The sequence below is a fragment of the Lepisma saccharinum genome, chromosome 3 (genome assembly GCF_977018435.1).
Source record: "Lepisma saccharinum chromosome 3, izLepSacc3.1, whole genome shotgun sequence".
NCBI lineage: Eukaryota > Metazoa > Arthropoda > Insecta > Zygentoma > Lepismatidae > Lepisma > Lepisma saccharinum.
Window position 1 is genome coordinate 101,912,336 of NC_139231.1, and position 12,737 is coordinate 101,925,072.

The 12,737-nt window shown below is 39.7% G+C and overlaps 1 protein-coding gene across 6 annotated transcripts in view; it reads right to left on the bottom strand.

Moving 5' to 3' along the window:
* Ten-a (Teneurin-a transmembrane protein) overlaps positions 1-12,737 on the bottom strand; it is an 884,426-nt gene that overhangs the window by 209,841 nt on the left and 661,848 nt on the right. The gene's annotated exons all lie outside the window — the stretch shown is intronic.

Consider the following 12,737-nt stretch of genomic DNA (forward strand, 5'->3'; position numbering starts at 1 on the left):
ATGGAACATGTACATTGTTTACGTATTTATAAGAATGCTAATTGTTTTAGGTTAAATGTTCAAAATGCGAGAGTGTCATGTACACTACCAACTAGCCTAAGGCAAGCCTTATTACTTAATTCTTGGTTAATGTAAGACATTTCCAAATTGTGATTTCAAAATCAGCAATTTGTTAGGCTTTGGTCTAGTGCACAAGATTTTTAAGGACATCCTACACAAAAGGAAATGTGGCAGTGTTAGGTCCGGCGATCAAGGTGGCCACTCAACTATATAGGCCATTTTACCTCAGGGAATCTTTACGTCAGTTACAATTAAAACACGTCGACAATAATCGCGTTATAGTTCACTGGTAAGAAGAGGGCATTACTTCTGCCGCACCCTGCATCTTTTATAACATGGTAAAAGAGAATTGAACTGTGATGTCCAGAGGCAACTTAATATAGCAATGGACTTCCGCCACCTTCACAGACATGCATCCGCTCAAGTCCACTTCACCAAGCATCCCACTTCTTTGTTCTTTGGCGACTGAGCGAAGCATCCACTTGCCGCCGCTCGAGCGAGCTTCGAAGGAACAACCCCCCCCCCCCCTACTCTCCCAAACGTCGAAAAACCCTGCGATTCCCGCCACTAAGCATTTGGGCAGCGCCGTTTTGTTTCGTACGTCGCCTCCATTCCAGGCTCACAAACAACCTTCCTGACTGAATGTCATCTCGGAGGCTTTGCCAAGCCACTTCACCTAATCGTATCCACTTCTAGTCGAATGAACTCACTCGGTCTCAATGCACCGCCTTCAAGTCCTCGCCAGGGCTTCCGACTCGTTATCACGGAGGAGAAGCAAGGCCATTATTCCAACATTACGTCGTCCCATCACAAGTCCTCTGTCCGCGTAAATTCAAGCTCCTCCTCTTTCGGGAAAGAATAATATAGTTTCAGCAGCCAAATTGCTTCTATTTGTCTACTATTCAACATTCAATAACATATAAATTCCAGTCCGGATTTATATGTGTGGAGCAGCCGACCTTTGTGACGAGTGATTAACAGAGCGAGCTAAGACTCCAGGAGTCCCGGATTGGAATCCCGGCCTGAACTAAGAGTGTCCTTTCATTAGTTTCATCAAATCATCACTAATCCTCATTGTCACCGTTAGCCAAAAGTGACAGAAAAGCAACAGAGCCACTAGATTCAGGGATGTTACTGGGAATATTATTCACCCACCCTGGGAACCGAACCCGTCTCTTGTGTGGAAGTCGTCCTACAAACTTAACAAAAAGTAAATTATTTTTCTTCCGGAGTTTTTCAACTAATCTCTCTAAATATCTACGTTTCCAAAATATTACTTTTCTGTATATCTTTTGCAACCTCAACAACATAAACATTCATGTCTTGCCCTGGATTCGAACTCTGAACCCCTGTCGTCGAAGCGCTCTGTGCTCCGCTCAATTTCCGCCACATTATTGTAAAATATACAGACAGCTCGATCTTTAACTTAGTTACTCATTATGCATTTTTCATTCTGTTTTTCTTATTGAGACCAAAGGTACACAAAATGTAAGTCTCATATTCATTAAGGCCTCCCGATGGGGCAGTGGTAGCGTCGTTGCTTTGTAATCAAGGGTTAGATTCGGTGGAGGCACATAGTGGTTCGGATCCCACTTCAAACTGTAGGTCCAATCCCGATTAGCCTTAGTGTGCATAAAATGGACTTAAAACACCAAATCAATCATTCATATTCATTAAATTTATTAACACAAATTTCTTCCATTTTTCTATTCTGAAGTGAAGATACGATTCTTTGCTGAAAAGGTGTCTTTACTTTCGTTATGGTATTGTTGCGTCTGTTCGTTAGTTAAACAAGGCATCACAGTAGTAATCGACACATACACAACATTGCCTATGAGGCAGTTTCGTGCGAGAACTTAATTCCCCATACCGTTTGGTATCAATAAGGACCCCATTTACTTGATTACTTCTTACTGTTCCTTTCTTGTAAACGGCTTAAAACTCAGAGACTTAACTCTTTCAAGATTCCTCATCGCAGTTCGATGTCAAGGGGAGTGCAGTAAATGTGATTAGTGCATGTCAAATTAAAGTTAAGTGTTGAAAGTTTGAGCAAAGTTAGTTCATTAAATGTATGGCGGATCTTGTGCCCTGAATGAGGATGGACAAAGCAAAGTAGACGGATACCCATGTTTCACAAGTACGAGAAGCTTACTTAAAGAGAAGCTGTTAGATTTCACTTAAGCCTAAACGTATTATTAACTATAGAGAGCAATAAATGATAATTGTCAAGTTGTAGGTAAACAGATGTCTCGTATCTCAGAACTTCAAGGACAGCGTAGTAATTATTGTTCTGGCAATCGAGAAGTTGGACTACAGATGGCAGCACTTACGGTAAGCATACAACTTTACTACCAAGTCCAAACAATGAATAATCCTCTTATAGCTGCGCGAGAAAATTGTCCAAAAAATACGCGTTATATACATACACATGTATAAGTACGTTTCCTCAAAGAGCCTGCACAAAAAGAAATGTTTGTTTCGAATAGCCGCAACAAAAATGAACAAACAATTATTTAATTCTGCGACAAAATAAATGTTCACAATCTACGAATTAAGACTAAATCATTTATTTGGCTTATATCCTTACAAATATCAGAATTTAGTCTAAATGACAAAATTTAGTAAAGGTTACTACGCCATTTTCGGCTACAAAGAAACGCAAGCAAACGTTTTAAAAAAAATCCAAACAAATGATTTTTTTTTCCTTTTAGAAAAATGTCTGCTTCTTAAACCGTCCGTGTTGGGTGCTGTGTTGAAGAAAAGGAGAGAAAAAGACATGAAAAAATTCTACCGCAGTTCTCGTAGCGTGAATAGTGTAATTAGAATTTTTGCCGAGCGCATTTGCAATTCACGACCGCAAGGGTAGGTTGTGCGAACCGTGAAACAGCCCCGCCACGTTTTAGTGCCTGTCCCCGCCTTCCCTCAACATGTCTCCTGCTTCGGGGAATTGTAAACCTGGGTGCAGCGGCGCCAAATCGCCTCCTAACCACCGGCGTAGCAGAAATAAAATCCATAATGAATGTCCTAATTAACGAAGTCCCCGAATTAATTACCCCGGTGCCCTTCACGTTGCCATAACCCCCGCCCTCGCAAGCGACAATGATTCATTTCTCGCGCCTTGAGAAAGAGGGTGAGATCGTGGGGAAAGGGAGGGAGGCGGAAGGAAAGAAAAAGAAAGAACAAACTGAAAGGAAAATGGGGGAAATTAGAGATTAAAGGAGAAGAGAGAGAGAGATGAAGTGAGAAAGAAGAGGTAAGTAAAAAAGAAAGAAAAGACGAAAGACAAGAAAAATTAATCATAAAGACAAGAAATTAGAAAATAGAAAGAAAGAGAGAGAGAGAGAGACAGAGGCGGAAACAGAGGAGAAATAAGACAGAAGATATAAAGTTTAACAGACAAAAAAGACAGAGGCGAAAGAAAGTGTGAAACAGAAAATGGAGAAAGGAAAAGAACAGAAAATGGGAGAAAAAGAAAGCAGAAAAAGATAAGACAGTGAGACAGAGAAATAGAGAGAACGAAACGTAACATGGCAAAGAGAGGACAAAGGAATCAAATAGGTAGGAAAGTAGATGAGAGTTAACGATAGAAAGAATGGACGGGACAGGCGAAAGCAAAGAGAATTTTGTGTGGAAAAACAGGAGACGGAGGAAGAAAGAAAGGCGTAGAGAAAGCACGACAAAAGAGAATCAGGTAGAGAAATATTCGTAGGATGTAGAACGACTAGCTCTTTTCAACATTTTATAGGTTTTTCGTGCTCATGAAATGATATGATTGAAACTGTCAATTTTTCCCAAGGATTCGCGATTAATCCGTTCCTTAAAAAATATATTATCGATTGAATTGAATTCTAGTCAACGTTACGCATACCGCTTCAACTAACTTGTTACAGCTCTTTAAGTTCAGATTTGTTTCAAGAGGGTCTAAAATATACATTATGGAGCGAAATGCATAGTGCATTCTATCTGGCAGCCATGCACGTCAACGTGGAACCTGAGTAATTTGTTTCTACTTTGATGTCTGGTTTTTCATTTGCGATAAATCTTTGGCCCGTGTAATCACACATTCAGGTCGTAGGAGCCTTTCTTGTAACTTAAATAGGGCTAATTTGATTTGATTTAATTTATTTAATGCCGCTTTTCTGCTACTTTTGGCTAGTCTCGACGATGGGGATGGATGAAAAGACCATCACTAACATAATATGAACGACACAACACAAATCGCACAGAGGATTACGCTGGCTATGAGTTGAGACGCCAGAACCTCACCAGCCTGCAAAATATGCAGCCCAGAGTACTACGCTGACAAGAGGTTGACATTTTTGTGCCTATCGAAAAGTTCACCCCATTTAAATAATATTATCCGTGTACAATATTTGTTTCGCAAAGGAAAGGCCATACAAAAATCATGACCGATTGTTTCAAAGGTATGGAAGAGCGCAACAAAACTAGAAATCGTCACACAGGTCAGGAACTTTCAGAATCCCTAAAAATAGGCATGTGTTCGAGCAGACAAGAAGCGAAACTGTCAACTTTCAGACAGACAGCATATTTTTTTTAACAAATAAAGAAGGAACAGTGATTCATTGGCATCACTATAATTCCACAGTTTACACACTATTTGTCAGCAAAATTATATTTCTGGTTAAGTAGTAGTTCATTTCGTAAAATCATTTTGCACCAATCTGGACAGTGGTTTTACGCAAGGTAAAATTCGCGAAGGAAGTGATGAAATCTGTCAGCTGATGTAGAATATAGAAAGAATACCATTATCCTGTTGCCATTTCTTTCATCTTAGCATAGAGAATCGCCAAGAAACTCCCCAAAGGATCCCTCAACAACGCACGAATCTTCATAATTCATCAATTCCTTACCTGAGGCCGTACAAGAACCACGGTGCTCTCATTGGGCCGCAAGGTTTTCAACAATACCGTCCCTAATTACCAAGTTTGTTTGCATATTCCGTACACTTGAGGGGAAAATATTAATGAAACAGAAGACGAGGCATTGGCTTAGTTTGTGTGTCTTGAGCCATTTTTTTTTCCATGTTAAGAAAATGTTGGTTCTTTTCTCCACGAATGCACTTGTGACGGAGGGAGAAAGAAAAGTTGGAAGACACCGGGAAGGGAACAAACAATCTCTCTAAATTATACTCTTTGCATTCAAGAAAGGACGTGTAATTATAGCGTCTAGTTGTCTCCGGGGTGGACTACCGAGTCCCTCTGTCGAGACCCCTCTAATTATACCACAGTAGAAGTTTTTCCACCCCCCATCCCTTCAATTCCTTCAGCATCCCTCCCCCGCCACGCCCTTCGAAGGTCCCAGAGGCGAACTTGGGGATAAAATTCATTACAAGGGTCGAAGAATGGGGGGGGGGGGGCTTGTACGTGAGGGGACGGAACTTTAAAATTGGCGGAGGGATCTAGGTGGTGAGATTGGTTTTTGGCAGGGTGCGGAAGCGTTTTTAAAAAGCGGCAAAGGACAATAGAAGAAAGTTTGTAAATTGTCTTACGCTTGTATGGAGGAAGGTCTCAAATATTTAACGCTTGTCTCAAGACAATTGTCGAGGCGGGAGGGTTGCTGGAAGGGAAATTGAATAGGCGGAAATCTTTTCCTAAAGAGGTGGACAGCCGGATGTACTTTTCATTAATTGTTTGCTTCATTTCGCTAATTCCACGCCCGTAATGGGATTATGGGGTAAATCAGAGCGTGGCTTGACTGACAGTTGCGCAAAAGAAGTAGTGGCGTGCTACCTAGGGAGTAGAAGGGGTGTCCCTGTTAATTTCTCGCTCCTATGGAGTTGTATTTTTCTTACTTTCCGTCGTCTTACTGCTACTTTTGGCTAATTGGGACGATGAGGATAAATGATGATTAGATTAACTCAATGGACACTCACAGAAAGAAACACCGATGTCAAGGTTGGGACTCGAACTTGGAATTTTCAGTGGGCATTGTTAACTGTTACAATTCTTCAAGCGTATTATCTTTAGGAAACACTTGAGAATACCGGATGTAATGCACAACAATAAAGAAGTTAGTCCGTATTATTCATAACATATTCACTAAGTACCGGTATATTGAAAATTAAAATTGCTTGCACAATCTATTAATCCAATTGTATATTTAGCCACATGATTATAAATTCATAAAAGCAAATATTCTTAGAGAACTAGTGAATAGTTCGTGCCATCATATCACAGAGCGCATAGAACTTTTTGCGAAGAGAGGATGCCGCCATGTTGACAGATTCAGCAGGTTAAAGAATTAGGATAATTTTTAAGAAATACTAAGTGGAAATCATGTACCTACTAAGAAAAACATCTTCCTTTTGTCGTTTTTCGCAGGAGAAATTATTATTATTTGGCAACGAATCATTCAAGTCCCCTTTATGCACAGATAAGCTAATACGGATTGGGACTACAGATTAAATAAAGGGGGATCCGAGCCTCTGTACGCTTTCACCTGGAATCGAACCTAAAACCACTTGATTCGGAATAGTAAGGTAAATATCGTATGCCATTACGCTGCAACGCAACTCTTCAGTCGCATTAATCTTATGAAGAGCTTGTATATACCCGAACAAAGGAGGTGTACGACAAAAATACATTGTGATCCGGCATACGTTTCTACTTCTAAGAAATTATTAATGAAATGATTTGATAATGCTTTAATATTATATAGATGACAAATATTTTATCTTTTGTGGAATCATAAACAGAAGTGAGTTTTGGTGTGTATAGAATCATTGAAAAAAGTGAAATTTGAATTTAAATTAACCCAATCCTCAGAGGAAGTCATCCTGCAAACAACGAATTAATTCTCTCATTGCGTAAGTGGGTAACGGAAATTTAAAAGGACTGAATCAAAGGGCAACTACAATATTTCAAAGAAATTCCTACCTTTCTTCTTGCTTTCGTTAAATTTGATGTAACGTCACTACATTCTATACATAGGAAGTTACACAGTGATCTTGCAACATAAGGAAGATTTAAAGGTTGATTAAAATTACAAATTAGTTTCTTTCTTATTGTTCGATATATGAACTTCAACCCATTTTGCCACTTTTTCTTTCTGCAGATATGAATTTATTTACCAAATAACCACAGTCTATACACATTTGAACCTAATATTTTATTTAGTTATAGACTTTAAAATCCGCTTTTTAACTGCTTTCCTGCCTCACTATCTTCTTCGGAATTTTTCCTGGGTACGAGGCTATGACCCTTTAATCTTCGTCATTCCCACAGTCATGGTAGACGTCAGAAAGGCTCTTTAGTAATTACAGGCGATATCGCAGATTTTAACTTTTATGATTACAGGCTGCAAAAGTTAATCCTTCAATTTCATATTCCTTTACATGTTCCATTACGGCATTTGCATAGCAAATTCCTTAGCAGGTACTCTTCAATAATTTTTAGCCTGCGAACTACATTCCATTACACGTCCGTTGTTATCTCTTTTTCCAAAGTAATTCTATTTTGCAGAAGAGCAAAAAATGACCACTTACGATTAATGGCACCAATGGTATATTCTTTGGAATTTCCTGTGCTGTGTTACCAGACATGATGTATATATGCTCGTGTAATACAAGGAACGGAGCCGCGATAGGTATGACGTCTGACCGTTACGCGAAAAACTCTGGTTCGATTCCTGCTGTGGGTGGCATCAGGTGAGAAATTTTCCGACAATATCCCTGCATAAGACTTGGTCTCTTCCCAATGTGCGTGTGTGTGTGTGTGTGTGTGTGTGTGTGAGAGAGAGAGAGAGAGAGAGAGAGAGAGAGAGATTTCTTCACATCTAGATAAATGGTACATCGAACTGTTGTGTACCACCAGTAAAATAAAACAAAGTAATAAATCCACCAAAGGTCTTCTTTGAAACAGATGGCAACTTTAGAGGTCACCCTATACATACAAATCACAAAAGATTTAGCGTCGCTCTTCAGTCAGTTTTGGCTAATCTCGAAGATAAGGATGAGTAATGACATAATGAAATTGATGAAGGGATACTCACAAAGAAACCTATGCCCACGTCCAGTGGCGGCGATTGGGTACTAAAACTGGGAAGGCAAAGACAGTATATTTCCCTTTGTAGATAAGATTTAGCATTGTGAGGGGGCAAAAGTGGCGAAAATTGATGGGGCAGCCCCCTCACCCCCCTAATCGCCGCCACTGCCCACGTCAGGATTCGAACCTGCGGCCCTTGGAGATGTGGAAGTCGACAACAGAACTGAAATTCAATTCCTTGCCACGTGACATTACTACATTTGCTTGTTTGTTTGTGCAATTTATTTAACGTCGTATTTCTGCCACTTCTTGCTAATCACGATGTTAGTATGTTTCCATTAGTCCTATGTCCTTGTGGTTCATCAGGAGAACACGATCAACTGTAATGAATAACATATGCAATTTGATACATGTATCTTGTTGCATTTTATGCATTATAATGCGTCACTAGAACCAAGAAACTTTTGAGTACAATGCAGCTAATTTTCTCTTTCAGTTGATTCACTGCTGCCTGGACTTATATTGCACATCCGAAGTAAGACCAAGCCTAATGAAGTCACAAATAATACTCGGTATAGCAGGTGCCTCCTAAACGAGCTGAAGGTTATTTGTTGGTTCACGGGGGAGGGGGGAGGAGAGAGAGAGATATTGCATGCGCAAAAAAAAAAGACTGGCGTTGTTAAGGGCTGCGGCGAAGTAGCTCCAGAAATATCCATGGCCAGAACAAGTTAATGTATTGAGCAATTTCACACTTGTCTGGTTTAATGGAATCGGGCCTTGCAGTTCTTTTTACGAAGAAGTATTTTATCGTAAGCCGTCCTAAATGAAGAGAGTCGGCGGAAGAAAATATTAGGAAACAACGAAAATTCTTGAACAGTTCTTTGTCTTTTTTTCATGCAAAATTGTTGCATTCGTTTCATCTCTCGCAGTATATGCGGATTTCTTCTTCCGCAACAAATCCATGTTTTCAGAATGAATATCCTTGTTCATTTCGTATTATCCTTTCTTAAAAATGAGGTCAAGTAGTTGGAAGCTTACAGATGATTTCTCATCTCTTCGTTTGCGCATGTGGATTTACATGTGGATAAATTGTAAGAAGAATGGCACACTACACTTACAAAAAGGATAGACATGTCACTTTCATATGTAGGAAGCTTAATTCATTATGTAGTCTCATAATGTTTATGCACTTAAACGTGCCATTTACCCGTTTTCCGTAGGTTCGAAACATGGTTAAGGCATGGGTGAATCGTTGTATTTTTCACATCATCTATTCCTCATCGTCGCGATTATCCAAGGAGGTAAAAAAGCTATGCAAAGTAAACAAAATAGGAAGAAAGAAAGATATAATTACATGGGCCATCTCGGTGGCCGCAAGCACTTATCGCTTCAGTTACGATCATGCTACCGAGACGTATCCGAGTTCGAGTCCTGGCTGCATTAATTTCATGTAACCGTCATTCTTTCTCATCGCCACGATTAGCCTAAATAGGCAGAAAAGCGACTTAAAATAAATAAAATAGAAATAAATACAAGTATATCTCTGGTTTGTTTGAGTTTGATTTTAAGCCCACTTTGTGCACAGTAGGTTAATCGGGACTGGACTTGTAGTTTAAAGTGAGATCCAAGTATATCTCTGGTTTGATGTGTTTTTACTGTTGAGAAACGTTCAGTAATTGCTGATCTAACAAGAAAAATAAATAATACACATAGTAATATAAAATACGCAACATAATTCTAGTGAGTGCATCATTTATTTGCAGTGCTTTACTGGTATCACCAAAGCGATGTCAAAAACTCAACCAGAGATCACACTACTGGTGGTTGACTTAGAAAGACCTGGCTGGAGAGCTGCTATTGCTCTCACCACGCTTGTTCTAAGTCTTCTCTACGTTCAAATAGACTAATCGGAACTAGACCTACAGTTTAAAGTGGGATGCAAACCACTGGGTACCCCAATCGGGGAGCTACAAACAAGTACAGGCAGTACAAATAACGACAGGCTATTGAAGTAATTAATTAGTTCAATAGCATTGAGTAAATATTTTCTAGTGAGGTTATTTCCTTGTTTCTGATCTAGTGTTCGCAAACACTATAAAGAGTATGTACTTTTGCAGTTTTGCTTCATTCGGAAATCAATTTCTGCTTTTAGGAATACAATACGTAAACGAGCATAAATAAACAGGAGTTCGCAATGAGTCGAATTGATAGCCGTCAGATTTCTGGACAAGGATGAGCACTTGTTACTAGAAAGTTCTCAATAAGACCTATAGCATTCGATTCAAAACTACATTATGAACAAAAATAAGTGTTGAATTAAAGCCACATATCGACCAGTAAAACATTTTTTAAGGAAATAAATGGATTCTACACGGGGTGTACAATGAGAATCGTTATGAGGAAGGAGAGACGCAAAGAAGGAATTTGAAACTTTCTTTCATTATGTCTGGATAAAGAGTGCAAAGAAACTGAGAGGGGAGAATAAATATGAATGTAAGGGATAGGGATATATACAGAGCATTCCCTGACATTCGCTACGAGACTCGGCGGCAAGCGGCCCGGCATCAGCGCTTGTCTTTCCCGGTGAACGGGTTAACGACAGTCGCTTATATTAAACCTCGTAAAAAAGTTTAGAGTAACAGGGTCAGTTCTGAATAAAAGTGGAAAGAAAAATGGGGAAATAAAGTATACAAAGACAATCCGCACACCATCCGTGGGTTAAAATAGAGTATTGTACGAAAAATCGGGAGAATTACAGTAGACGAACTTGCATGTGTAAATGCCAATTTCGGAGATGCCAGGAATGTGTTGCAGCAGAGGCACATCATTTTCAACACCTTCTGTAGTCAAGGTTAGTACACAATATGAAAACTGTAATTTTAATAGCTGACTCTAGCGACTGTCGCTGACCCGTTCACCGGGAAAGACTAATAAACGAATAGGGATTGCAGGTAAAGACTGAAAAGGATGTGTTATAGAAAATGTACTATTTTTGTGCGGTACGTACAGCTGTAAAAGCTCATACTTGAAATAACGAAGTGGTCAAGGATGCTGCAGATCGTTATTGGCTCAATCTATGGTAATCTAACGTATTGGTAAGTACATTACAGAAAATACTCTTTACAAAAATGTTTCCAATTCACATTTATCATTTGAGTATATTTTTTTTCCATTTATATGATTACGTTCAATAACGTGCCCAGGTATTTCGTAGGGGGGGGGGCTATGCACCCTCCTGCCAGTTTCCAGGACAAGCCACTGGTAAATTTTAAATACTTTGATGTCAAGAGTGTAGTCCAAGGAAATGGAATGGACATTTGTGAACATTTTGAGTTGTATAGAGTCTACATCAAAATTATTTATTGAAGAGCACATTCTTCGAGTGTCTGTGGTTTTTATTCATGAATTTCTTGGGTTGAACAACTGTGTGAGTGGATGATCCACACAAAATAACTTTCTACGCAGTTTCCGCTTCATGGAATTTCGGCAATGCTCGCGATCGAACACAATCTGAACATAAGCCTAAGTAGTTAACGTCATAAACCAAATATTGTTGTTGTTACGTGGCAACAACCTAGCAACGAAGTACCTTAGCGTTTCTGGAAGCTTACGCTCGCATGGCAACAAAAGGGTTGATGAGGTTTTCCCTCTCCGTTGGTGATTGCAACGAAGAAGAAGGCCTCTGGATGAAGCCGGGGCGCAGGGGTAAGGAACGAATCAAAGAATGGATGGGGAAGAATACCGCGCCTTCAGATGGAAGATGAGAACATGTCAGTTCTGAAAGACACCCTGACGAGAGTAATCGAACATCCAACGTTTGATCTAGGCGAGTAACACACGGGAGGAACTCCTCCCCGTCTCGTCTCCCGTGTTCTACCTGTCTTCTGCTCTGCTGGGCCTATCAATAGCAGATCTTGGATCAGAGGAAGATGCAGGGAGGGAGGGGAAGAGAAAGAAAAGCAGGAAGATTGAACAAAGTCCCGGAATGCGATCATTCTATCAGGACTAGCTTTCCAAATTCTCTTCCCCCGAATCTATCTTTTGTTCTCGAATGCTGCTCGCTCTTTTTTCTGGATTTTTCTTCCTAAGACACGAATTTTCGCTGCTCATCGTAGCTGAATATTAGAGGATCGTTTCGAAGAGTTCCAAAAAATGGCTCATATCTGTTACAAAATCTAAGCCATTCACATTTTCCTAGCTTGGTACATCCCTTGTATTTTTTGTGATTGCAAAATTTGTAGATATCTTCAGTGGTCGAGATTAGTATTTTTCGATTATAGAATAGAATTTGGAATTTTTATTCTATTCTATGGCCAATGAGGGCATAAGGGTCTCTGGAGTTACGACATCAGGGTGATATAACTATGAAACATGGGCAAACAAAGTGTACTAGATATGGTGTGTTCTCTACAACTGTTGGTATAGAATTGCTATAGTGATGGCTAAGCGGTATTTCATGGAAGTAACAGCAGAGCCAACATATGTCAGTAGCATTGTCAAGATATTATTAGAATAATTAAATCTAGAAGACTTAGATGGGCAGACCTTGTGGCACGAATGGGAGAGGAAATAAGAGTTTACAGGATTCTTGTTAGGAAATATGATGGTAAGAGACCTGTAGGAAGATGGAGGGATAAAGTTGAGAGGACCTAAAGGAAATCTGCAAGGATGGAA